This window comes from Onychostoma macrolepis, chromosome 05 (genome assembly GCF_012432095.1).
Source record: "Onychostoma macrolepis isolate SWU-2019 chromosome 05, ASM1243209v1, whole genome shotgun sequence".
In the NCBI taxonomy this organism is placed as follows: Eukaryota; Metazoa; Chordata; class Actinopteri; order Cypriniformes; family Cyprinidae; genus Onychostoma; species Onychostoma macrolepis.
In genome coordinates, this window is record NC_081159.1 from 31,091,970 (window position 1) to 31,119,236 (window position 27,267).

A 27,267-nucleotide genomic window follows, 5' to 3' on the forward strand; every position below is an offset into this window, starting at 1 on the left:
GGTCAGCGAATTTGCGCTGGGGCGATGGGAAGGTTGCGACCTTTGCATGGCATTTGTCTGTCACGTGCTTGCTTGTCAACATTTGCAATACCATAAGGTTGTGACAGGGTTCAGGTTGTGGCACTTTCCATGGACCCCTAATTTCGTCTCGACATAACTCAAAGCGACTGAGAGATAGGGAACATCTCGGTTACATCAAGTCAAGTCAAGTCAAGTCAAGTAACCTTTATTTATATAGTGCTTTTAACAATACAGATTGTGTCAAAGCACTTAACAGTATCAAATTGGAGGATAGAGTGTCAGTAATGTAAAAGATTAAACACTCAATTTTCAGTTAAAGGCATTTCATTATTGAATTCAGAGATGTCATTGTCTAGCTCAGTTTAGTTTAAATAGTATATGTGCAATCAAATCGACAATAATCCCTAGAAATTAAGTGTCCCCAACTGAGCAAGCCAGAGGCGACAGCGGCAAGGAAGCAAAACTCCCTCTGTGACAGAATGGAGAAAAAATCTTAGGAGAAACCAGGCTCAGTCGGGGGGCCAGTTCTCCTCTGGCCAGACGAAACCCACAGTTCAATTCCAACCGCAGCCATGTCAGATTGTGTAAAGGGCTTATCTGATTCCCGTGGTCTTGTCCCGATGGAGCATTTTAATTTATAATTAAATTAAATTATAATACGTAAATTATAATATAGTACGTAACCCTCATTGCCTGATGGAGGGAACGGAGACGTTATGTCCCGATGCCACAATCTTGAACCATCGCTGGTTGCCAGGGACACGTGGCTCCTCAGCGGAAAACCTGATGAGTGGATGCACTTGTCGCCTATTTATATCTGTATGCACAGGGTTTGGCTCAGGTATGCAAAATCCACTAGCCAATATTCATTGGCATTTTCTCTTAAAGTCAGAGGTGATCGGGGGTCCCAAGTGAATCTCCTAATGTCGTGACGACATAACGTCTCAGTTCCCTCCCCTCCATCAGGGAACAAGGGTTCGAGATGTTCTCTCAGGGGAACGAGGGCGGCCTCCGCAACTTTCATGAAGACACGGGGCGACAGGGACAGCCCGAAGGGCAGGACCTTGTACTGATGTGCCCGACCTTCGAACGCAGGAATGGCTCACTGGCGAGAGAGGAGAGTGCGTGTGAATCAAGACTGGCTCGTCCACAACTCCCCGTCCTCCCTGGAGACCCAGAGATAGAGGAAATTGCTCTTTTGTCGAGGTTTTGGGTCAAAAACAAAAGATTCTTGTTTGATCTCCGTATACCCCCTCGCTGCCCCACCGTCGAGGGTGGTGAGGGAGGACGAGCCACTGGGGCAGTTACGGGCTGTGAAAGGTGCTATCTACGACCCAGTGAGTTCATAATGCACCTCCGGGAAGAAAGGCACCGGGGTGGGGCCCTGGGAACCAGCACGAGCCACCCTGAGAAACCAATCATCCAACTTCGAGGGTTCGGGATGCAGTGGAGGTTTCCACTTGAGCCCAACCCTCTCAGCGGCCCGGGCAAGCATAGCCACCATTTCCGGATCCATATCCGATATTGCTGGCCGCCCAGTGCTGCCGGATGATAATTTACAGAAAAGTCTGGCTCACCCTCCGATCCAGCGATCGACGTCCGATCGTCGGGCGGAGCACCAAAGGATACAAGTGGTACCCCATGAGAGGGTCCAGCCTGTTCCCTCGGCAGCTCCACTGGCTGCGAAGTGCGAAGTTGCTTTCTCGTAGGGGAATTCCTCACCGTCACCGTTAGACCAGTCCGGCTACTGCAAGAAGTAGCGCCCTAGATCTAGGCAGAGGCACAGGTACCCCGCCCCTTTGCAGGAAATGGAGCCTGGTCCGCAACTCCGCGACGGTCATTTTCCTGCAATGGGAGCATGACTCGTCCACGAAGGCCGCAAGCTGTTAAACAAGCTGTTAAAAACATGTTAACATCATGCTAGCAACATGCTAATCATGTTAATTTTGTTTTAACATTTTACTTGTGTTAATGTTGTTAGCATAATGCTAAATCAATTAACATGTTGTTAGCATGTTGTTACCATGATGCTAGCACGATTAGAGTTACTATTAGTGCCTAGTGCTGAGTTTTCCCACGGCAAGCACCACTCACATTTTCTTCAGAAATTGTACAGTGTCCTCCTAATATTGGCACCCTTGGTAAATATGAACAAAAGCAGATGTGAAAATAAATCTGCATTGTTTATGATTTTGATCTTTCATTCAAAAAATCCACAAAAACAATTGAAGTAAAACAACTGAAAGTGGGGAGAAAATCTCATGATGAAATAAAAGTTTTTGTTGTTGTTGTTGTTTGTTTGTTTGTTTTTTCTCCAATGCATGTTGTCCACAATTATTGGCACCCCTAGAAATTCTTGTGAGTAAAATTTCTCTGAAGTATATTCACATTCATATTTACATTGTTTAGTACACCAGGGTGACTAGGAGCATGGAATTGTCCAGCCATGACTTTCTGTTCCACAGGATTATAAATGCCAACTGATAAAAAAAAATCTAAACCTGACTGCCAATGTTAGAAATCTTATAATGGGCCGTGGTTAGATCTTCCATCAGGACAATAATCCAAAACAAACATCGAAATCAACACAAAAATGTGTCACTGAGCACAAAATGAAGCTTCTGCCATGGCCGTCCCAGTCCTCTGACCAAAACTCTATAGAAAATGAGTGGAGTGAACAGAAGAGGAGAAGCACCAACATGGAGCTGTGAATCTGAAGGATCTGGAGAGATTCTGGATGAAGGAATGGTCTCTGATCTCTTATAAGGTGTTCTCCAAACTCTGCAGGCATTATAGGAGAAAAATCATCAATCAAAACTCATTTCCATAATTCCTTATCTTAATTCCTTTTTTGTTCAGTTTTATTCATCCACTATTTTAAATACTAGTGTATGTGTATGTGTATGTGGTGTGTGTCTGTGTGTGTTCATTTAGATTAGTTACTGTGCATTCCATAAACTTTTAAAAACTTTTAAACTGCTTCAGTCTGTTCCTGTCTGCTGTGCTGCTGAGAAGTTCACGATTGTAACTCCATGTAGCTTCACTTTTTATTGAATCTCTACCTTACTTTCACTCCCTGTTGTTTAAAGACACATCTCTTTAACCTGGCTTACACATAACACACTAATACGCTTCTATTATTCAAATCCGTTAAAGGATTGTTAGGCTCCATTAATTAGATCAACCGGAACCAGGAACACTCCCCATAACACACAATGTACTCATTACATCGTAAGAAGAATGGCATCTACGCTAATATTTGTCTGTTTCTTTCTTATTCTGTTTCTCAGTCTGTATCCGATCAGATGGTGGATCAGCACCAAGAGATGATGTCTGCAGCCCTGATCGTCAGCGGAGACCAGGACACCTAGCTGAGCCCCAGAGACATACATTTAAATTATAATAAACAAACAAATATATATTATAAAAATACACAGAGAAACAATAAATGCATTACAATTATAGCAAATGAATAAATCATATAAATGAAAAACTTCAAATAATGACTAAAACACAAATATAACAAATACATTAAATTATAAATTAAAATGCTCCATCGGTACAAGACCACGGGAATCAGATAAGCCCTTTACACAATCTGACATGGCTGTGGTTGGAATTGAACTGCGGGTTTTGTCTAGCCAGAGGAGGACTGGTCCCCTGACTGAGCCTAGTTTCTCCCAAGGTTTTTTTCTCCATTCTGTCACTGAGGGAGTTTTGGTTCCTTGCTGCTGTCGCCTCTGGCTTCCTCAGTTGGGGACACTTAATTCCTAGCGATTATGATCGATTTGGTTGCACAGATACTATTTAAACTAAACTGAGCTAGACAATGACATCTCTGAATTCAATAATGAAATGCCTTTAACTGAAAATTGAGAAAATTTAGTGTTAATCTTATCATTATACATTACTGACACTCTATCCTTCAATTTGATACTGTTAAGTGCTTTGACACAATCTGTATTGTTAAAAGTGCTATATAAATAAAGATGACTTGACTTGACTTTTATGCCCATTGACTCAAGGCTGTGTCACGGTTATGGTCTGTTTTGGTTCGGTTTCTGTTTCCACCTTTCCCTGAGTTCCCGTGTCTATTAGTTTCCATGGTTTTTGATTAATTACTCCACCTGTTTTGGTTCTCCCTAATTACATTTCTAGTACTTAAGTCATGTGTTTTCCCCTATCCTTTGTCTACTATTATTTGTATTTGGACGTTTTGGTTATGGTGTGTGTTTAGATTTCTCCAGTGGATTTATTATTAAATACTCTTTCTCCTACTCTTTCGTAGAGCGTTTTATTAGACAGCACCAACATGTCACAGGCTGTTGCTGTGTTCCCTGCTTACAAATTAATGTCCCTTAAAGTATATTTTCTTGCTATATGCTCTGAGTAGTACTGTATACAGTAAGAAAGTAGTTCTAACCAGGAAAAATATTGTTGCTTAGATATGATATATGATTATGCAGCTGAGACAAATATTTACTATTAATATTGTTTAATTAAACATATTTCCTTTTGAGCTAATCGCTAAACTGTAATGGGAAAATAGGTGATGTATCTGCTGGTCATATCATTTTATAACTTATTATTCCTACAGGGGTACACTTCTGATCTGACAGGTGGGACAATTAGTTATATCTAGAATAGCATGTCTCTTCAGAAAAAAAACATACTGAATGTTTTATTTACAATAACATCTTGCACCATGAACTTATTCTTATTGCACCATATCCATATTCATGTGGGGCTGAAATGATTAGTCTGCATTACTGACAACACTGACATTAAAAAATTATCAACATATATTTTTGTTGTTGAACACTCTTTGGATTTAATATGACCTAATGTAAGGGATTGCAATAACTTATGGTTTGACAAATTGTACCCCTGTTCAGCCCTCCCAGATGCAATCCAATAGAATAAGACGCAGCACTTATGAGAATCCATTATTTTTCTAACATGCCTACTGCATTTTAAGTTATGGGAGGCACTTCCGTTTTCAGTAGCTCCACTCAAAAAGAATGTAACAAATTATTTCAAATCATAAAATTATTTGCACTACAAATAATCCTTATCTATCAGTTTGACTAAATGAGCTGTAATGTTCTATTTTCAGACGTCAGGAGAATACCACTTGTAACGCTTGGTATTTTAATGTGACATGGTATAAAAAGAATACCAATAGCAAGGGCTCTTTTCAGTCTACTCCATTCTGTTTATTTTCTTATTCTTTTCTGTTCTGCTGTAACAATATGAAGAAGGGCAACATATACTGCACATTTGTGGTCTGCTTTTCAGATTTAATTAACAGTGTATTCCATGAATAATTCACTGGAATGCACTTAGAATCTCTTTATTTTTCACCCCAAATACTAATTTCTCTTTCCAGGATTCTACACGTATGCTTTACAATGTAATTGTCTCCCCTTTTCACTTCCAATCCCTATTAGCAGTGTTTACTGGAATGTTTCTAAAGCAGGTAAATCTGTTATCTGTCAAAATGACTGAAATCACTTAAAAAAATAATCAATGTTAATAATAATCAAATTAAAAATTTTGATTAAGGCAACATATGTTTTATGTATAGATATATATATGTATATATTACTAAACTGATATTTAATGTGTCTGTAATATTCCTTAAGGACATTATAACTAAATATTGGGATATTCTTTCAACTGATCCTTCTTTAGGTGAAACTTTTAAAAATTCTCCTTTGTTCATTTACAAAAGATCAAACAACATAGCAAATAGACTGGTAAAATCTGACATTTATACTGACAAGACTAAAACATTCATAAAAGGTTGTTTATCTTATAGAAATCATGCTGCTTGCTCATCAATAATTAAAGCTAACCAATTTAGTGATATACATTCTGGAATTTTTTTTTTTTATTAAATCACTAATTACCTGGGCTACATCAAACTGTATGTTGAAATGTCCATGTCCATTTATGTATATTGTAAAAACTAGTCGCCAGTTAAAAATACACATCCACACCGCGATTAGGAGATGTGATGTGAATTCACCAATAGCAAGACATTTTCATGACTGTAATCATGACATTAAGGATTTAAGTTGTATAGGTATCGAAAAAGTAATTTCTAAAAGAGAAGCTTATTGGATGTATCGACTAAAAAGTCTCCTTTGGGTTTAAATGAAGATTTTGATCTGTCTTGTTTTCTTTAAGTATGAGAAAGTTGTTTAACCCCTTATTGTTTGGTTACAGTGGACCACACGAGACGGACTAATGAACGTCTTTTGGCCTGATGCATCGGCTCGTTCCCTACTTCCATTCAAGTTGATGTTTTGATGTGAATTATTTAAATTTTTTGATGGATTATTAGTGATGTATGTTTTCTTCTTTGGTGCTTGTATTGCTATTTGGATGTGTTGAGTGTTTTAGAATTATTTTGGGTTGTTTGTTCTGAAACTGTTTGATTGGTCAGTTGAATCTGTGATCAGTTACACCTGTTAGGTGATTATTGAACTTCATTTTTCTTTAAAAAAGCCTTGTGGGAAACATTGTTATATGATTCACTGAAGAAGGCTCGTTGCCGAAATGTCTGATTGTTTATCGCTCTGTTTCAAAATGAAAATAAATTGAAAGTGATCATGAAGATTGAGTGAGTGTGGATCCCTTACTAGAATGTAATTTTTTCTTGCAGAAATAATCAAGCTTTTGGTTTTATTCATGCATGTTAAAAGTAATTTGCTTTATAATTTTCTTAATTTTATTTGAACGCTTTGGTTGTTTATGGTCATTTAAGTCTTTAAGTCTTAACTCGTTCTCAAAAATCTTGTGAATAAATGTTATGTATGTGTTTTATGTTCTTATTTCAGGGACTTAAAATTTTTCATGTTTCACTAACCACACATAAACGTTGTTTTCTCAAAAACACAAACATGTACATTCATGCTGCTCACATATTATTGTAGCCCAGTTTGTGATGATTACAGTGTAATCAGACTTTAGCCATTAATCTGTTTTTAAGATACTGAAAAACACACAAATGTCAGGGCATGTCAAAACTTCTCCAGGGCCCCAAAACCCCCTCAGAGCCCAGAGGGTTAAGATATGTTTAAAGGGGAGGTCTAATGCTTTCATGCATTCTGAGTTAATTACACTTTCAAAGAGTTGGATTCTTATGCTAAACATGGCCAAAGTTTCCAAAAAAAAAAAAAAAAGATTTGGACATATGACAAAAGTATTTATGTGCCAAATACACTCCTTCAGGGTTCATGTAATTTTCAGATATAAGTTTTCGTAAGTTCGCATAAGTTTTTTGTCATTGTTGAGTATAGCCCTTCATGATGTCCTAAAGGGCGGAATTTCTTGTATTGACACTCCTCCAGCAAGAGCGTGCACACACATCAACCAGGGGTGTGATTCCCAAAAGCATCATTAGCTAACTAAGCACACTGATGAAGCATGTTGGTGGGTGTGCTCTTGCTCTCCCTCAGGGGTGAGTTTCATAAAAGCAACTATGGTCTAACTATGGCATTTTGTAAAGTTCTATTGAACTCTATTGGCAAAGACATTACTTGGAAGGAACAGTGGATGCAGTTTGTTTTTTTGGGGCAGCAACGGAGTTGCACAAGTTTTTGTTTGTTTGTTCCCGGCATTTCAATGATGAATGTTTTATAAACAATGCCCAGTTATATTGTTTGTTTTGGAATTGCACTCTCACGCTAATTTGCTCTGTTTAGTAAAACTGGCCTAAAAAAAGTGTTTTAACCATCTGGGGTCGAAGACTGCAGCGGTCTGTCACTTTATTTTGACCGCAAAATTAACTAAAAATACTCCATTTTTGATTGTACATATAAGAATAATGCCTGTTTCACAAATACTCCATTTGCAGTGTGTATGCGGTGCGTATTGTTTTCCACACCCATGTTAACGGATTAGAGCGTTCACACTGCATGTGGTTCCAGGAGCATTGCATCTGCAGCAGTGCAGAGATTGTTTCCGCACCAAGTCTATTTTTGCTGTGCTGCACACTAGGGGTGAGCCCGAAGCCGAATACCTTAGAAAAGTAGGCTATATGCTGTGTTTAAATGTGTTGCCACTTGCTTGAGCAACTAAACCCTCTGATGCATAGTGGTCACTACAGTGGACAGATATTTGGAAGCCATTTTGAACTATTTAAAATGTAGCATCATGTCAAAGTGTTGTCTACACTGTAAAAAATGACCGTGATTTTAACAGTAAAAACCTGTTAAATGGTTAATGGTAAGTTCCCCTAATATATACGGTGAAAAACTGTAATAGACATTTCAGACAATTTTACGGTGAAATACCATTTTTGGAAGTGAAAAAGAATGTAAAATTTACAGGGAAAAAACTTAAATTGACATTCCCAGAATTCTCCGCATTGCATTTTAAATTTTGTGCGAATTTTATTATTTTTCTTTGAAATAACTAGGTTTCTTAGTTTTTTTCTCATCATTTATTTTTATTAGAGTTGTATGTTACATCTAATGTTGTTAAATTAATGTTTATTGCATATTTCAGTTTAATGAGTCTCACTGTGATGGTGTTTAATGTTTGTGTGAATGACACTGTGCACCTTCTATATATGTCAATTATTTAAAAGCTGCTTGTGATGGGCTTTGGTTCATTATGTGACTTTCTCATCACCATCTACATTTGGTGCTTATCAGTGTATTTAAAAGGTATGAAACAGATTTCAGTACTTCAATAGGTTGGTATATTAACATTATATCAGTTAATGAAATTACGGTATTTAACTGTACATTTAAGTTAAAACCGTAAAACCTAAAATGTTGCTACCATATTTTTTTTACGGTAGAATTCCGGCAACCACAGCTGCCTTTTTTTTTTAAACGTAAATTTTATGGATTAAATTTATTTGTTGTCTTTGTATCTATTTATTTATTTATTTTTATTTTTTTGAGATATTACATAATGCATTTAAAATGGCAGCAGGAAAAGGGGATGCACCAAGTACCTCAGGAATAAATCCTTTTATTCTCAGAAAACCAAACTGGTACAAAAAAATATATTTTTCAGCTAAATAGGATGCCAGTAATAGTTTCATCCAGATTTGTGACAGAAAATATATCTGTATATGGACGTCATGCACCAAATATATGTATACATCTGTATAAATATATGGACGTCATGCACCAAAGGGTATAATTCTGCCTATGGGCCTATATATAGATTCTTCCTTATTTTGTATGTTTTATTAAAATTATGGTATAATTTACACTTCAATGGTTTTATTGAACATAAATATTAAATAGTCTTCAGATTTGATCATTTTTTTCAATGCTTACAGTCTATATTTATTTATTAGGTCATATAAAAGTGTAAGCATGTATACATGTATATTGTATGAGTGCAGATATATACGTTAGAGTGGTGGGAGGGTGTGTGTGCTTGTGTGTGTTTGTATTTGTGCTCACATGTGTATGAATAGCCAACGACCCCCACCCCTGCCCCACACACCCCAGCCCCATACACACACACTCTTAACTTGTGTTTGTTACACTTCACTTTTCTGTGTCGTCATGACATAGCTTGTTGTTATTTAATGTTATGTGTATTCATACAATTTGCTGTTATTTGCTTTTTCTTTTTTTACCCCATTGATTCACTATGCATACTGTTGATGCATAGTGTCCACTACAGTGGACAGATATGTAACTCCCTCAAAATAAAATATATTGAAAAAAAAAAAGTTATTGGCATGTTTTTTTACTTTAAAAGTAAAACCAAACATGTAAAAAAATATATATATTACTTTGTGATATAATAATTCATAATATAGAAATCTAGAAGTCAAATGCATTGAATAATAAGTTGTTTATATTTATTGAGTTTAAGCATGAATATGTCTATGACAGATTGTACTGTGATAAAAGAGGATCACAATGCTAAAGAGCATTGTCAGTAGCAAAGTTTGGATTTGAAATCAAAATAATGGATAAATGTTGTGTTTGTAGTAAACAGCCGTGGATCAGTAGTGGACTGGAGTAGTGCATCCTGTGTGAAAGCAAAATGAGTCCATGCTGCTTCTGCACCACATACATGGACTGCATGTGCACTGCATACGCACTGCATACGCACTGCAAACGGAGCATGTGTAAAACAGGCATAAGGCATCGTTTAAAACTGCAAAGTGTCTACTGTTATATGTGTATAGTCAAAATAACAACAAAACAATGTGTTTTTGTAAAATAAAGAAAACAATCAGGGTGCACTCTCTGCCATCTCAGTCTCTGTCAGCTTTCTTCACAGACATGTAAATAAAACAACCTGAATCTCAGTGAATACTAGCCTCACAGACATGATAAATATTAGGGCTGTGTATCACCAGCAAAGTCATGATATGATACATATCACGATACGGGACTGCACTGAATTTCACCTCAGAAGAATTTAGTAAAACAACTGTTTATTAAACACTGCATATTATAGGGCTATTGCTAACTATTGGAAGAACAGGCACTTGACCTCTGCATTATGAAGTGCCTCCATAACTATACCACACTTTGGCAGTCATGGCCTAATGGTTAGAGAATCGGACTCGTAACCCAAAGGTTGTGGGTTCGAGTCTCAGGTCCGGCAGGGATTGTAGGTGGGGGGAGTGAATATCCAGCGCTCTCTCCACCCTCAATACAACGACTGAGGTGCCCTTGAGCAAGGCTCAACCCCCAACTGCTCCCCGGGCGCCGCAGCATTGGCTGCCCACTGCTTCTTAACATTGCTGGTAGGTTATCATTGAACAAATTATTATTATTATTTCAGGTTTATTTGACAGGGACAATGCACATCAATAATACATAAATGTACAATGTGCCAGAATTAGCCAGAAGGCTATTTTGCATCTGCAGTCCTGGACTGATGGTAAAATTGTCACCCTAAACATATAAAACAGTTAATCAAAACATAATAAATACATGCTTCAAAATAAATATAAAATTTACATAATTCCTAAAAAATTAACATCCGCTTAAAAATTATACTATACCTAGAACCAACAGATCAATACCAGCTCACTCAAACACATACAAAGAGACCACTTGTCAATATATGTGATCACATGGAACAATGTGGCATTCTACCATTCCCGTGCAGTCACAGACTGGTTTGACACCCATCCGAGGATGATGTCCATTTTCCTTGCCCCTTACTCCACTTTCCTCAACCTCATTGAGGAGTTTTTCTCAACCTGGAGATGGAAGGTTTTTGACCAAAGGTCCCTCCTGGATGCAATGGATTCTGCATGCCAAGACATCACAGCTAAACACTGCCAGAGGTGGATAAGGCATATGTGGTGTGGCATATGTGGCATACAGGTGTGATGTGGATGAGAACATGTGGCCAAATGCAGAAGACCGGGCAGATTAGAAGATGACTTTATTTATATTTTATTCTTCTGCGGCTTTTTCTGTTTGTATATTTTGTACTTTTATATAATAAATGGCAACTGTATTGCATATTTTTGTTATCTTGCAGTGATGTCCTGTTGCAAATAAAGTCTTTACTTCAGTAATTCTGTCTCTGTCTTCTTTTTTCACAAACCGTACATTCTATAAAGCTACTCTAAGATGGGTCATTCATTTTTTGTATTTAATTTGTGTAGCAAAAGAAACAAAATGAATGCATTTACCAATCCCAATGAAACAAAAATGTAGAGGGGCTTAAAAAATAAATAAAAAAATACAACTGCAAAACGCATGAAATGAACCCTTTTGGGAATTTTGTGTTGTAGGTGCGTTAAGAGTTTAGACATTTTGTTAGGAGAATTGAAAAAAATGGTCATAGTGATTGTAAAAAAAACTGTATTGCAAACCTTCTTGATATGCGATCTAAAAGTAAGATTGCTATCAATATATGTGACCTGTTCTGGCAAAATGAGTCGGAATGCGCAAATTTTCAAAAATGAGTTCTTTTTATTTTCACATTCTCCATTAAAATACCTTCAAAATGATACAGTATATGACTTGTTAGAATCGGATAAAAAAATGACTGAGCTATAGCCGTTTAAAGGCAATAGAGGCAGCAGATCTGTTTTTGAGAAAAATCCAGTTAAAGATTTCAAAGCGAAATCACCAAGCAACGTTGCATATTTTCCTCCAATTCTTTTCTTAATAATAATTACTATATTATTAATCACATTATAGCTATTTTTATTTTATCTTTGTTATTAAAAATAAGAACAAAAATGCAAATAAACAGCGGTTTAATCAAGAGCAGCGAGTGATTCCGTCTTTTCTTTTAATGTATGATTAGCATTGAGAGTCTCAATTTGAGACAGATCTATATTAAGACCTACTGTAATGCATGGATCAAATATAATGTTACATCAGATTTCCCCCCAACCATTAACTAAACATTCATGTAAGACATAACGGATTATGATTGTGTGAATCTGGCCAATACATATTTCGCAATAATGTTCTTTATAAGTGTCAGAGAGTCACTGTCTCCGTCATCACCAGGAATCACGAGATCGCAATCACCTGCATTCTAATCACCAGCACCTGCACACCCTCATCAGCACTCCCATAAAGCACTCACACTCTCTGGCATTCATCGTCCGGTCTACGGTTCACACCCTGAACACAGACCAGGCTCCTCTTTTCCCGTAACTCTCTTGTGCTTCCTCCTCAGATCTCCCCTGTGATACTCCACCGTTACTCCAGCGAATACCTACGATTACTTCCATTGCTCCCCGGATACTCACTCCCAAGGACATTACTCTTTACCCCTTCCTGGACCCTCATCGACTCCCTCACCTCCTCTGTTTATTCATTCATTTAAATAAAGTCACATTGCACCTCTCACCCTTGGTTATCGGCTCAGTTTGTGACAGAAGACCGGACCAACACCGACACCGGCATGGATCCCCAACCTTCGTCACCCTCAGATATCCTGGAGGAGCTAGTGAACACTCTGCGGGCCTCCTTGCTTCCACCTCCAGCTCCTCCATCTGCCTCGGCCAGTCCCATGGCGCTGCCTGCTACCTACGCGGGTGATTCGGGTGAGTGTGGCGGCTTCTTACTCCAACTGTCCCTTTATCTGGAGATGCAGCCGCAGAAGTTCCCCACCGAGCACTCCAAGGTAGCTTTTTTAATTTCTCTCCTGTCAAGGAAAGAGCGTTAAATTGGGCTAAAGCAATATGGGTCGCCAATACTGCCATAATTAATTCCTATGAAGCTTTTACCCGTCATTTTAAGGAAGTGTTTGGATCAGCTACCGGAGCGCTCTCGGTGTCTGACCAACTCCTCAACCTCCGTCAAAACACTTCTTCCACCCAGGAATACACTCTGCAGTTCAGCACTCTGGCGGCCTCAAGCGGCTGGAATGAAGCGGCGCTCATCAGCACCTATCGACAAGGTTTGGAGCCCTCTATTCGCAGACAAATGGTGATTTACGACGATTCCTTGGGATTGGAAGGATTCATGCAACGTGCTAATAGAATCTCCCATCGTCTCACCGCCTGCGACATGTCCGAAGCCGCTCACCAGCCCATCTCACCCGCTGCCACCCCTCCAGTACCAGAGCCCATGCTCGTTGACACGGCTCGTCTCTCTAACCGTGAACGTGGAAGACGTTTAACATCAGGCTTGTGTCTTTACTGTGCCTCAGCGGAACACTTCATCAAGGCCTGTCCCATTAGACCCCCACGTCCTGCGGTGAGTACACTTCAAACCAATCCCCTGATCTCCAAACTGTCAGTTATCTCAGTACAACTACTCACCCCTCTGCAATCCGTTTCAGCTACAGCCTTGGTCGACTCGGGCTCCTCGGGAACTTTATCTCCCAGGACTTCGCCAGTCGTCTCCGCCTGTCCGTCCAACGGCGATCCCAGGAGCTCCAGTCGAGACGATCAATGGAAAGCCGCTAGGACGTGGGCGGGTCCAGTATGAGGTTCCAGCTATGCCACTCAAGGTGGGAATCCTGCATGAGGAGGAAATAAAATTTCTGGTACTGGAGAGCTCCACCGTGGATATCATCCTGGGGCGCCCTGGCTCATCCTCCACTCTCCGGTAATCAGATGGGAGACCAGTGAGATAATCCGTTGGGGTGAAGGATGCCATCAACAGTGTCTCAAGAGAATTCCACGACCAACTTCTAAGTTCTCAGAACTCCAAGTGGCCTCCACACGGATTGAGAGTCCTGACTCGAGGAAGTTCATGAAGTCCCATCTGATTACAGGGCGTTCCAGGATGTCTTTTGTAAGCAGGCAGCCACACAACTACCACCTCATCGGCCATGGGACTGTGCTATAGATCTGCTGCCTGGGTACAAACTCCCCAAGGGTCGAGTATACCCTCTGTCCATCCCGGAGCGGGGCTATGGAGGAATACATCGAGGAGGCTCTCAAACAGGGATATATCCGCCATCCAGTTCTCCAGCGGCTTCAAGTTTTTCTTCGTGGGTAAGAAGGGCGGGGGCTTGCGGCCTTGTATTGACTATAGAGCCCTCAACTCTCAAACCGTCAAACTCCCTATCCACTTCCCTGGTCCCGGCCGCCTCGAGGAACTCCGTGGGGCCCGCATCTTCTGGCTGGACCTGCGCAGCGCATATAACCTCGTTCGGATCAGGAAAGGGGACGAGTGGAAGACCGCCTTCATTACTCCGTCTGGCCACTATGAGTATCGGGTCATGCCCTATGGCCTTGCCAACGCCCCTTCAGTATTTCAGGGGTTCATGAACGAGGTGTTCCGGGAGTTCCTCCATCGTTTCGTCGTGGTGTACATTGATGACATCTTGATATACTCCCGGAACCTGGCCGACCATCGCCACCACGTTGCGCAGGTCCTCGAGAGGCTTCGATACCATCATCTCTACCTCAAACTGGAAAAGTGCGAGTTCCATCGCCCCACGGTACAGTTCCTCGGTTACATCATTGACGAAGAAGGAATACAGATGGACCAGGGGAAGGTATCTGCTGTCTCCACCTGGCCCATTCCCCAAACGATCAAGGAACTCCAGAGGTTTCTAGGATTTGCTAATTTCTATCGCCGCTTTATCAAAGATTTCAGCATACTCACAGCTCCACTTACCACCTTGCTCTGAGGAAAACCCAAGTCCCTGTCCTTCAATCCCAGCGCCCACGAAGCCTTCGACGCCTTGAAGAAGGCATTCAGTACGGCCCCTATCCTCCGCCATCCCAACCCCGATCAGCCTTTCGTTGTGGGAGTGGACGCCTCTGACACCGGCGTCGGGGCCGTATTGTCACAACATTATGGCGAGCCTCCCAGCCTCCAGCCCTGCGCTTATTATTCGAGAAAACTGACCCCCGCGGAGCAGAATTATGACATCGGCAACAGAGAACTCCTAGCCATTAAACTGGCCCTTGAGGAGTGGCGGCACTGGCTGGAGGGAGCCCGACATCCATTCACAGTCATCACCGATCACAAGAACCTCCAGTACCTCTGTGAAGCCCGAAGACTCAACTCCCGTCAAGCCCGGTGGGCCTTATTCTTCACTCGATTTCACTTCACCATCACCTACCGTCCGGAAACCGAAATGGCAAGGCTGATGCCCTCTCACGTATCTATTCACCAGACTCCCCACCGATCCAGAACCGATTCTCCTCCAGCCCTCATAGTAAATCCCATCGTCTGGAACATTGACGGCGACATCCGAGCCGCCACCCTCACCGAACCTGCTCCGCCGGGAGGCCCAGAAGGAAGACTTACGTCCCTACGGATCTTGGATACCCCTTCTGGGCTCAGTTCACTCCTTGCCGGGCTCTGGACACCCAGGCAGACAGCGGACCCTCTCGATCCTCCAAGCTCGGTACTGGTGGCCCAGTATGTCCCGTGATGTCACCCGATGCGTCCAGAGTTGCTCAGTCTGCGCCATGTCTTCCACTCCTCGTCAGCTACCGGTGGGCAAGCTCACTCCTCTCCCTATTCCTCGCCGACCGTGGTCCCACATCGGAATCGACTTTGTGACGGATTTACCAGACTCAGACGGGAGCACATGTGTACTGGTAGTCGTGGATCGATTCTCCAAGGGTTGCAAACTGATTCCCCTTTCAGGCTTGCCCACCGCGATGGAAACCGCAGAACACCTCTTTCACAACGTCTTCCGCCATTATGGAATCCCCGAGGACATCGTTTCCGACCGTGGACCTCAGTTCATTTCCCATGTCTGGAAGGCCTTCTTCCGCCTACTAGGAGTCACAGTGAGTTTGTCCTCGGGTTACCATCCCCAGACAAATGGCCAGACTGAGCGGAAGATTCAAGAACTTGGACGGTACCTCCGGGCATACTGTTATGAAGATCAACACAGCTGGAGCCGTTTCCTCCCGTGGGCCGAGTATGCACAGAATTCCCTCAGGCAAGACACCACCGGCCTAACTCCCTTCCAGTGCATACTCTGTTACCAACCACCGCTCTTCCCGGAGCCGTCTGCGGCCTAAAATGACTGATTTTGCTGTGGCTTTTCTCAAAATTTGTGGTAATATTTGTGGCATTTCTTATTGTTTTGCAGTGAAAATATACCACAGACATACCACAGACAACATTCTTCTAATATTGTTATGACTTTTCTGACTTCGAGAACCATTGTAGGGCTCCAGATTAACATTTGAGGACACCAGCACCAGTGCTATGAAGTTCTACAAAAGGAAGCACCAGCACCTGACAGTAAAGCACTCACCCTAATTGTACATGTACATCTCGGAGATGTCTATTTGATGTCAGCATTTACATATGCAAGATGTATTTTTAAGAGTGTTTGCTCATCTGCAATACGTCTCTAATATGTTTCCTGTCAGATGCCAAATAGACATTTATTAGAATGCATGTAAAACTGCTTCTGAGACGTTTCCCAGATCTTTAGCAAACGTCTTACAGACTTGTGTTGTCTGGGTAGTTGAGATGCATATACAATTAACTTTTATTACTGTCATTCATAACTTCTATTAATGTCTAAATATAATTTAATAAATACTATATATATATATATCTATATCTATATATCTATCTATATATATATATATATATCTATATATCTATCTATCTATCTATATATATATATATATCTATATATATATATATATATATATATATATATATATATATTAGGAGTGGAAATTGCTAATAAGCCTATAAGTACTTCTCTGAAGCCATCTACTAGTGGTAACTTAATGTCTTTTTTTTTTCTTTTTAAATAAGTGTTTGCTTTCCTACATTATGAAACCTTTAGTTTTATAAATGGGGGCAACCTATGAAGGATGAACAAATAATGTCATCACATTAAAAATAACATTAACATTCGGTAATACTTAAAGCTTTGAAGTGCTGAGAAAAGTGTGAAGCATTTAAAAACACTCGAAAACATTAGACCATTTCTGGCGCAAGTTGTTCCTGTAGTTTACCATGTTAAATCTATGGTGAATGGTGGTGATTTCTATTTATTGAACAATGTTTTTCCTGGTTTCCACATCAGTGGCGTTTGTTCTGATGTCTGTAGCTTTAACAGAATTATGCGCCAAGTTTGAATGCTTCTCACAAGATTTGACAGAGATGTTATTGATTCTGCGGTGAATTCAACTGCTTTCTTTACTGTATCTCCCAGCGCTGTGTATAACGGTGTCGCGTGATGGAGATCAGCCCACGACTCCGGCTCGAGCAGATAAACTGTCTGCGTTGCGTAGCGCGGATTCGTTCCGCTTTCGTCCAATATAGCTCTTGTAAATCAGTCGCGATGAGAACACAAGGCTGTTCATTCCATTTTTGGAACTGAGAAACAACCTTTCTTTGACTGAATGCGCATTGCGATGACATCACGGGTTGCGTCTAAGCCCAAAATCTGCTGAAAATATGCGGCAATTACGAAAATTTGCTTGCTTTTGCGAAAATTGCGGAGTTTGCTTGATTTTGCAATTAATTCAGTGATCGCAGAATTGCAAAATTCTGGAGGGACTGGCTTGTCAGTGGTGGTGGTGCCCAGGATCTGTAAATCATTCGCCGTCATCCTCAGTCATCTCTCCTTACTCTGTTTATGTGGTAAGTTAAATCTTATGTACTGCAATGTAACAGGCTAGTGCTAGCAAGGAGCTAACCATGTCCCTTTAGTGGCTCATGTTATTTTATTAGAATGCGTTATTCCGTGCGTTTCTGAATACAGACATCCCTGCACTTCACATCCCCTGCACAGCTTGGAACATAAAATGTATTTCCATGATCTGCCATTTTCGCTGTTGTCCTCACTTGTTTCTTCACAATACCCGCAGAACTTCTGATGGTTCGACTGGCGTCTGGCATAGAACATGGGCTGGTATACGTTATACAAATGTTGGGGGCGTAACTATTAGTGATCTCGACTGTTATGTCACAGTCTGTGTTATGTTCTGATTCTCCTATGTTTCAGTGGTCTTTTGCATTCACGAGATTTACATAAGGAGGAAACAATGGTGTTTGAGGCTGACTGTATGTCATTTTCATGTACAGAACTGTTATTATTCAACAATGCCAAGGTAAAGACAGTTTTCCATTCTATGGCACCTTTAACATATTTTTAAAATGTTCATAAAAATACTTTTAGATGATGGAGAGTGATATAGTACTATAAATGAGAATGACATAGATGGAGACAGAATTATATTACGTCCAATACACTCCAAATCATTACATGACCACTGTATTTCATGACATTGAAATCTATCTTTCACAAAAATTAAGCCTCAAAACCTTTTGCCCCCAAAAGCAAACCTCAGGAACTTCCTGTGATGAGGAAGGACGAAGACATGTGCACCTTTTAGACTGATCATGACAAACCAGTCCTCAGACCTTGTTTGAGTGCGAGTGTGCTGAACTTCAATCGTCTGACTGAGCGGTTCAAATAATGCAGATCTAAAATGCAACCCTCGGAACGGTGAGGTACCGGCTGTAGAACCCGGACTCTACTATGTTAGGAGGGACCACCTCGATGGCCTCGATGGAGTAATACTTCTGTTCCATGACCAGAGCCTGCTCGGGACCCACCAGAGTGGGGATGACCCCGTTAAACTGAGGCGGAGGAGAACCGAACTGGATTCTATAGCCTCACTCTACAGTGTGCAGGACCCACCGGGACACGTTTGGCAGTAGTTTCCACGCTGCCAAATAGTCTACTAAGGGAATCAGTCTCTTGAGACTGGCCTCTGGTATACTTAGAGCTGCTAGCTCGGTGCCCTGAAGTGGAGGACTGGCAGGGGACGGCTGATTTAGCTGCTCTAGAGACCTCCGTGGTAGTGGCGAGCCTCTTAGTACCGCTACGTTTCTGGGCGGTAACTGAGAGAAGCGCTTCCGGGAGACCGCTGCGCCCTGGAACACCGGCAGGGTTGGCAGACTGATCTCCTGAGGGCACTGAGGAGAGATGGGCACCGTGTAATGCGGTATACACCGCTCTTCCCCAGAGGAACCTGCCCCCCGAAGTCCTAAGCCATAAGCATCCGGACAATCTTACTGAAGTCTTCTATTGAAACGACGGTACTCAGACCTGCGTCATCTCCCAGGAAGACTAAACTTATTCTGGATTGTTTGTCACCTTCCTTTTCTGAAAATAACGAAGATTGCTTAGACCCAACATTTGATGCTTCGGTGATGCAGTTGTCGGCCGTTCTCTCCACCGCAGTCTCTCCGAGGACACACCGCTTGTCTTACCGTTGGCATGCCGGCTCAAGGCCTCCTCCACCCAGGCTCTCCCTCGGCATCTCAACCAATGCACTCCTGAGACAAGCCCCTGGAACCCGGACAAGCGACCCAACTCCAGCAGTGCCCACGGAACAGAGGCGATGATCAAAATTAGTTTGTTTAATCTGTTCAATCGGCATTTTGTTACAAACAAGAGTGCATCCCTGTGAATCAGCAATGTTACGTTTTAAATGAGCGGTATAAATTTCCTCTCGCGGGCACGGACACGGATGGATATCTCCAGATAGTAGTAAACAAATCATAATTAACAGAGCGTTAGTTTGTTGTATCTTGGTTGAAGACTTGTTCTTCCTTATCCGATGATACAATTGTGGATAAATAAATATTATTGCCAAAACATGTATCCCATAGCCGATGTTTGAAGCTCCCGTTACTTGATCAGTGTTTATTTGGTCAATATCAATCCTATCTACAGTATCTCACAGAAGTGAGTACACCTCTCACATTTTTGTAAATATTTTATTATATCTTTTCATGTGACAACACTAAAGAAATGACACTTTGCTACTATGAGTGTACAGCTTGTATAACAGTGTAAATTTGCTGTCCCCTCAAAATAACTCAACACACAGCCATTAATGTCTAAACCGCTGGCCACAAAAGTGAGTACACCCCTAACTGAAAATGTCCAAATTGGGCACAAAGTGTCAATATTTTGAGTGGCCACCATTATTTTCCAGCACTACCTTAACCCTCTTGAGAATGGAGTTCACCAGAGCTTCACAGGTTGCCACTGGAGTCGACATCATGGAGCTGGTGGATGTTAGAGACCTTGCGCTCCTCCACTTTCCATTTGAGGATTCCTCGCAGATGCTCAATAGGGTTTAGGTCTGGAGACATGCTTGGCCAGTCCATCACCTTTACCCTCAGCTTCTTTAGCAAGGCAATGGTCGTCTTGGAGGTGTGTTTGGGGTTGTTATGTTGGAATACTGCCCTGCGGCCCAGTCTCCAAAGGGAGGGGATCATGTTGGCGTTCATGCTTCCCTCAATGAATTGTAGCTCCCCAGTGCCGGCAGCACTCATGCAGCCCCAGACCATGACACTCCCACCACCATGAGAAAATGCACGTGAACTCAAGTCGGAAAGCTCTAATACAAGTCCAACAAATCTTTGTAGTAACGCGAGCATTAGAGCCCTGCGTTACGGCCCGGGCCCGACGGGCCCGACGGGCCCCAACTTTTTTACGTCCCTAGGGCTGGGCTTCGGGTCAATTTTCATGTAATAGTTCAGATGCGGGCCGGGCCTCGGGCCTGTTTTAGTTTTCTCCTTATTTTTATATTTTAGACATCCATCAATTAGTGATGAAAAAAAATTGCCGCGCTGGTGGAAACAAGGCCCCAGCAAAAGTAATTACCATGAATGTGTCCCAGGGAAATAGTAAGGAGATATTTGAATTACTTACTAATAAACTAGTGTTTTCTGTATCAGTGTTGCATCAGTGTGGATTCATCTCCTCATTAGACGCGCCTTTAAAGAGAAGTGCATCTTCACGGATTATGATTATAATGAATGAGTTTTTGTTTTTCGATTTGATTTATTTCGTTAAGTAGTAATTTAAATCTTTCTATAGATATATTTATCATGTCTGTGAGGCATGTATTCACTGACTTTTGGTTCATTTTTGTGAAGCGCTCCTGTTCAAGACGAGACGGCAGAAAGCGTATCGTTTTCTTAAAAGCACGACGTTTTGTTGATATTGTGAGTGCACACAAATAGAAGTAGACCCTTTACAGTTCCGAATGATTTATTACTCTTACCTTTATGAGCAAAAATTACGGCCTATTTTAAGTTGTTTCCATTGAAAAAAAATGCAATTGATTGTGCTGGTGCCTCCATAGCTACCGTTCTCCACACAAACTATTGGATGCAGCGCACATTTATCTAGGTTTAACCTTTAAACATTGTTATATGCTTGAACTGTTTTAGTATATCTATAGATTTTATTTTAGGCAAGTCGTGATGATTTGAGAAGGCTAAATTGATCAAACATGCTATGATCAGCCTGCTGGTCTGCCGCTGGCTGCTTGGTTGTTACTTTAAGAAAGAAATAACTTCTTTAACGAACAAAAAATGCTCCAAACGTTTTTCAAAATTAACTTAATAAAAAATAAAAATAAAAAAATAAAAAAACGAAAAAAACGAAATATAATCACTTTGCCATTACATACAAAACTTAACTATTTTAATAGCTGAAACATGAGTCGTTTTTGGGAGAAGGGCTCGGGTCGGTAATTCTGATAAGCTGTCGGACACGGGCTGGCCTAAATTTGAGGCCCGTGCAGGGCTCTAGCGAGCATGCTGTTTTCACATTCCGACTTAAAAGCACAACTCGGAAAATGAGAGCATCCGGGGAACACATGAATGCAGAAATTACACTTGCTCTGACGGCAGCAGGTAGCCCTCCATTAACTAGCTAAGCTAAACATTCTTAAATTAAAATGCCTAAAGCTAAAATTCTCTTGTATTCACATTTTTAAACCTGTTGTCCAACAAAAGAGAACAGTATAACCTTTTTAGTCACCAGTTAAATGCTTCCTTTTGTGATATGATGTAGCTTCTTGTCACAGAATGAGGCAGAAAATATGTTCCATAGGCTACTAATACATCGATTGGCAATGGATTATAACTATACTTAATTATTATGAAAATACCAGAGATGGCCATGAATAACACAGATAAACTATACATTGTCATAGTCGAGTGTTTATTGTATTTGTTTTATCATTCAAAACGTTTATATCTTGTTTACTCAGTTAAATCCATAGCAATGCATTTGTCCATATTGGGGATTTCCTGGAGCTTCATGAGTTCCGCTAGGGCGAGGGCACCCTCTGCCATCCAGTATGAATAAAAAAGACATCATGTGTTTAGTGCTAATGGCCAATCCAATTATTAATTGGTAATTTTTATTTATTTTTTATTATTTTTAAGTATCGGTTCAGGCACCGTTTAGGCACCGGTACCGTTTTAAAAGTATCGATTTGGCACCAGTATCGAAAAAAACCCAACGATACCCAACCCTACCCACGAGCTGATATCACTTTTCATACGACAATCGACCACGTGAGACACGCAAACTTGTAAACGCCCACATCACTTCCATGAACAAACGTGAAGATTCATTAAGTTCATCTTGGTTATTTTTCATTTTTTGGAAGAAGATGCGCTGAGAGGAATAACCCAGAATTTACCATTAGTTGTTATTGTGTTATTGTGATGTAACTTGTACACATTTTTACGGTGGCCGAGAGAGCTCAACGCACTGCAACTTCAGAAAACACATGCGAATAGAAAAAGCACCAGAAAGTCAAGAAAATATCTTCATCAATTTGACAGCAGGTGCTGCAAATGCTCACAACACAAACAAATAAAGAAACCCACTGCAAATGCTCACAACACAACCACATAAATAATTTTATTTGCAGTGCGTTTCTTTATTTGGTTGTTGTGAACATTTGCAGCGCAAGTGTTGTCAAATTGATGAAGTTGTTTTCTTAATTTTCAGGTGGTTTTTTTTTTTTTTGCAGCGCATTGAGCTCTCTCAGCCACCATACATTTTACTGGTTAGACTTTTCCCAAACTATAATTCCTGACTACATGCATGAAATCAAGTGAAACATTTTGAATATGTGCCATTTCATTGCATCTAAATGTCTCACAAAGTCAGGATGTTTTTTGTTTTTTTTTAATGTTCTATAAAATATAAAACCACAAGATATAAAAGTGGTATGAATGTTTACGCTGTTTACACAGTGAGTCTAAGAATGTTTGGCACAAAGGTGTGTTACTGTTGAAGTCTCTGTGTTTATGAGTACGATGTACGAGTACTGTTCAAGTCTCTGTGTTTGCAAGCACGATGTCAGACACTGTAATATGCTCGGGTCCCCTCCCTGCTGGTCCCTGCAGAATAGCATAGGTTTATAGACAATTGGACGAGTTTTTGGGGCAGACCTGACCTTTTGAAAAGAGATGGTCTTCATCCCTCCTGGGGTGGTGCTTCTCTTCTCTCTAGAAGACAGTCTTAGAGTTTGTACTTGACTAACAGGGGTCCCAGGTCAGGAAGCAGACAGACTGGCTAATCCGACCGTCTGCTAGCCACCTCACGTCACAGAAATCTCTTAATTCTCAACACATAGAGACACTTTCACCTAGATATCATACTATAGAGACTGTGTCTGTTCCCCAAACTAGAAAATACAAAAAACGTGCAAACCAATTTAACAGTAACAATTTAATTGATGTTCAACAAATAAAAAAAATCTATAATACAGAGAAACAAATGATAAAGCTTGGCTTATTGAATATTAGGTCCTTTTCTACGAAAGTGCCTTTTGTAAAAACTAGATGTGCTCTGTTTGACAAAACTTGGCTAAAACCAGATGATTACATTACTTTAAACGAGTCTACCCCCCAAAATTACTATTACAAACATGAGCCGCATCTGAATGTTAAAGGGGGAACTGTTGCTACAGTTTATAGCAATATCTTCAGTATTTCTCAGAGGTCAGGTTTCAGGTATAATTCATTTGAAGTAATGAATTCATGAGTTCATATAATGTTATCCAGAGAAACAAGTTTTAATGATAAACCCCTTGTGATGTTTGTACTGGCTACTGTATACAGGCCACCAGGGCACCATACAGAACTGATCAAAGAATTTGATGATTTTCTATCCGAGTTAGTGCTGGCTGCAGATAAAGTCCTTATTGTTGGTGATTTTAATATCCATGTTGATAATGAAAAAGATGCATTGGGATCAGCATTTAAAGACATTCTGAACTCTATTGGGGTTAGACAACACGTGTCAGGACCTACTCATTGTTGAAATCATACTCTAGATTTAATACTGTCACTTGGCATTGATGTTAATGGCACTGTAATTCTGCAGCAGAGTGATGATATCTCTGATCATTATCTAGTCTCATGTATACTCCATATACAGTGCATCCGGAAAGTATTCACAGCGCTTCACTTTTTCCACATTTTAAGTTACAGCCATATTCCAAAATTGATTAAATTCATTATTTTTAATTACAATAACCCATAATAACAATGTGAAAGATGTTTGTTAGAAATCTTTGCAAAGGTATTTAAAAATAAATAAATAAAATAAATAAAAATATTCACAGCCTTTGCCATGACACTCAAAATTGAGCTCAGGTGCATCCTTTTTCCACTGATCATCCTTGATGTTTCTACAACTTGATTGGAGTCTGCCTGTGGTAAATTCAGTTGATTGGACATGATTTGGAAAGGCACATAAGGTCTATATAAGGTCCCATGGTTAACAGTGCATGTCAGAGCACAAACCAAGCAATGAACTCCAAAGAATTGTCTGTAGACCTCCAAGACGGGATTGTATCGAGGCACAAATCTGGGGAAGGGTACAGAAAAATTTCTGCAGCATTGAAGGTTCACAGAAGCATGTAGTCTCTGTTACCCTTAATGGAAGAAGTTTGAAACAACCAGGACTCTTCCTAGAGCTGGCCTCCTGGCCAAACTGAGCAATTGATGGAGAAGGGCCTTGTCTAGACTGGTGACCAAGAACCTGATGGTCACTCTAGTTGAGCTCCATGATCATATATGCAGATGGGAGAAACCTACAGACGGACAAACATCACTCCTCTCCTCAGTGAAGACACATGAAAACACACTTGGAATTTGCAAAAAAAAAAAATCAATTTAAAAAAGCACCTGAAGGACCCTCAGACTCTGAGGAACAAGATCCTCTGGTCTGATGAGCCTCAATTCTAAGCATCATGTTTGAAGGTACTCCGCTCTGCTCATCACCTGCAGAGTACCATCCCAAAAGTAAAGTGTGCTGGTAGCAGCCTCATGCCGTGGGACTGTTTTTTAGCAGCAGGGACTGAGGGACTCGTCAGAGCAGAAGAAAAGCTCAATGCACCAAAATATTGAGAAAGCCTTAATGAAACCTAGTCCAGAGTATTCAGAACCTCAGACTGGGCAGAAGCTTCACCTTCCAACAGGACAATGATCCTAAGCACACAGCAAGAGTGGCTTATAGACAACTCCGTGGATGTCCTTGAGTGGCCCAGCCACAGCCTGGGATTCAAGTCAAGTCACCTTTATTTATATTGCGCTTTTAACAATACAGATTGTGTCAAAGCAACTTTACAATATCAAAATAGGAAAATAGTGTGTCAGTAATGTAAAATGACAAGATTAAACACTCAATGTTCAGTTAAAGGCATTTCATTATTGAATTCAGTGATGTCATCGTCCAGCTCAGTTCAGATTAAATAGTATCTGTGCAATCAAGCCGACGATATCTCTGGAAATGAACCCAATCAAATATTTCTGGAGAAACCTGAAAATGTGCATCTGCCCCCATCCAACCTGACAGAGCTTGAGAGGTGAAGAGGCAAGGAGAAGAATGGCAGATAATTGCCAAATGATGATCAAAGCTTGTTGCATCATACCCAAAAATATTTGAGGCTGTAATTGGTGCCAAACGTGCTCCAACAAAGTATTGAAGATAAGATACCAAATGAAATGTTAAATGCTAAAATATAAAAGGATATGAAGATATAAAGTTAAAGAATATGAAGGATATAAAGCCATGCAAACTTTGTGAGAATAAAAAATGTTTTTGGACTGTCACTATTGGCACATAATGCAACAAAGATCGCTGAAGTCAACAGATTTTGTTAACATGCCTACCAATCTCTGTGTAAAATAATAATAACACTACTATCTTTCTATAGTCATTTTTACCCCCCTGTAATTTGGTTCCATATCTCAGATGAAAACTGGCATTTTGCCCTCCACTATACGCAAGTGTACCTCAGGCAAAAGTTGCTTAAACGCAAAAGATGGTCAAACCAAATGTTGATTTAAATTTAGTAAATATAAGTTAATTGATGAATAAAATCTATTTATGACATTATTTTTGACAGCATCCTTATTTTACAGCATCTTTAAACAAGTGTCTAAAACTTTTAACAGTACTGTTGCCACAGTTCTTTTGAATTTAGTCTGTCTCAGTTTTTTTTAGTTTTTTTATTTTCTGTTTCTTCATTGTCATGGTGCACACAATGTGGGAAGCGAGGAGACGAGGATGAACTCAAAATACAGTCTTTAATCCAAATCAACAGGGCAAGACAAGGCAAGGCTGAGACACACAGGAACACAGGGTATGTAACGAGTAGACCAGACGAAAATGAACTGAACAGACAGGACCTAAATACACAGGATAATAAATACACACAGCTGGAACTGAATAAACTGATAATCACACTAAACGAGGACAGGAAAATGACCAAATATGGACACAAGAGGGCGGGAAACACACAATACAAGGCTGACATGACTCCCCCCTCCTGGAATGCACGTCCCGCACCGTAACAGTACCACCGGGGAGGGTGGGGGGTGGGTGCTCTGGAGGAGCAGACAGGATTACAGGATGGGGGCCTCCAGGGCGGAACAGGGATCTTAGAAAACCATGGCGCTACAGGGAGCTCAGGACGCCATGGCAGGTGGTCTTTGTGGCCGTGGCCTCGTCCCTCGGCCTGGCCACTACCGCCGGAGCTCT

At 40.7% G+C, this 27,267-nt stretch overlaps 1 protein-coding gene across 4 annotated transcripts in view; it reads right to left on the reverse strand.

Annotated features, from left to right (window-relative positions):
• Window positions 1-27,267, reverse strand: part of LOC131540594 (serine/threonine-protein kinase PAK 3-like) — a 411,671-nt gene that overhangs the window by 306,646 nt on the left and 77,758 nt on the right. The window lies entirely within an intron of this gene.